The following is a 1,301-nucleotide window of genomic DNA, read 5'->3' as shown; positions in this document are numbered from 1 at the left end:
CAACCATGGCAGACACCGGACATGTATACTTCACAAAGTTCATGATTTTATCCGATTAAGATACAATCAAGCACCTTCTACTCCTGCGAGGAGCGGTGTCGTCAAACTCGATTTAGTACGAATTTCCTGAAGGATTCAATTGTTTTCAATCAATTTCTGAAGGATTCATAAACATGTCTGGCAGCTTCAAATAATGGGTAATCAAGCATAATTAATTTAAGCGATGAACGACCTTTTGGGGAGGAGCCTTGTCAGTGAATCCAATGCCCTTCCTTTTGGCGAGGAAGATGATGAACACAAAACTGGAGAGAAAAGCCATGCCCATCGGCAGATTCTTGAGCAGCTCCTCGGTGTTCCTGCCAGCGTCTGGGAAGAAGCAGTTCTGAAGCCCCACATCGCTGAACGCCACCGTGAGGAGAACTAAAGCCGTGAAGAAGGCGTGCACGAAGTCTAGTGGCCGGAGGCGGAGCCTCTAAAACTGGTCAAGATCACCCCATTCCTTCCTCTCCTCCTCGTTGGAGAAGTTGAACACGTTGAAGCCGCGCGGTGTGGCGAAGCCATAATAGAGCTTACCGTCACGGCGACCGACAATGCTATCGGTGAAGGAGAAGAAGAGGCATGAGAGTGCGAGGACGGTGACCAACACCCCAGTGAGCCACTGGTTGGAGGTCTTGCACTTGCCGTGGTTGGTGAAGGACGGGGACAGTGCCTGGTATGCCAGCACCGTGCTCGTCGGCAGGAGCTGCGCTAGGTTCACTACGCTCGACATGACTGTAGTCGGTGCAGGCCCCTTGGTAGTAGTTGTTGGCGGTGCTGTGCCGGCAGTTGTTATCTCACCATTGTTGCCGTTGGTCAGTGGATGGAGTGTCGTGGACGAAGAAGAAGTAGAAGAGGCCATTGTACTTATTGTGTTAGCTAGGAAAGTAGGAATACTCCATGCTGATCTACACGTAGCTGTTTATATAGGCACAGAAATCCTATGCGAATGATTTCCAAAATATATACTAGGTTGGCGGGTTGATTAATTAGTGTTGGTATTGCTGCATGCTGAAGGGCTCAACATGAGTGCATGTACCTGGACTTCAACTCCCTAGCTACTTTTGTTTAATGCTTAATCAGTCCTCCCTCCCCTCTGCTCCCTCCCGTGTCGCCCCCGCACGGCGACCGGGGGGCTCCAAATCTGGCGCGTCTAGCCCCTTCCCTCCCTCCCCTGCCTCCCCCGCCGCCGCCCCGGGGCTTGGACGGGCAAAGCTCGACCGGAGCCGGTGGCGGCGGGGCCCTCGCGTTCCCATGGTGGCTAG

At 52.8% G+C, this 1,301-nt stretch overlaps 1 pseudogene; it reads right to left on the bottom strand.

The window, feature by feature from the left end:
* Window positions 1-211: 211 nt before the first annotated feature.
* Window positions 212-769, bottom strand: LOC119321531 (annotated as a pseudogene).
* Window positions 770-1,301: the final 532 nt, after the last annotated feature.

The sequence above is a fragment of the Triticum dicoccoides genome, chromosome 6B, assembly GCF_002162155.2.
Source record: "Triticum dicoccoides isolate Atlit2015 ecotype Zavitan chromosome 6B, WEW_v2.0, whole genome shotgun sequence".
Taxonomy (NCBI): domain Eukaryota; kingdom Viridiplantae; phylum Streptophyta; class Magnoliopsida; order Poales; family Poaceae; genus Triticum; species Triticum dicoccoides.
The sequence above is the reverse complement of the archived record's forward strand: the minus strand, read 5'-3'. Positions and strand labels throughout refer to the sequence as shown.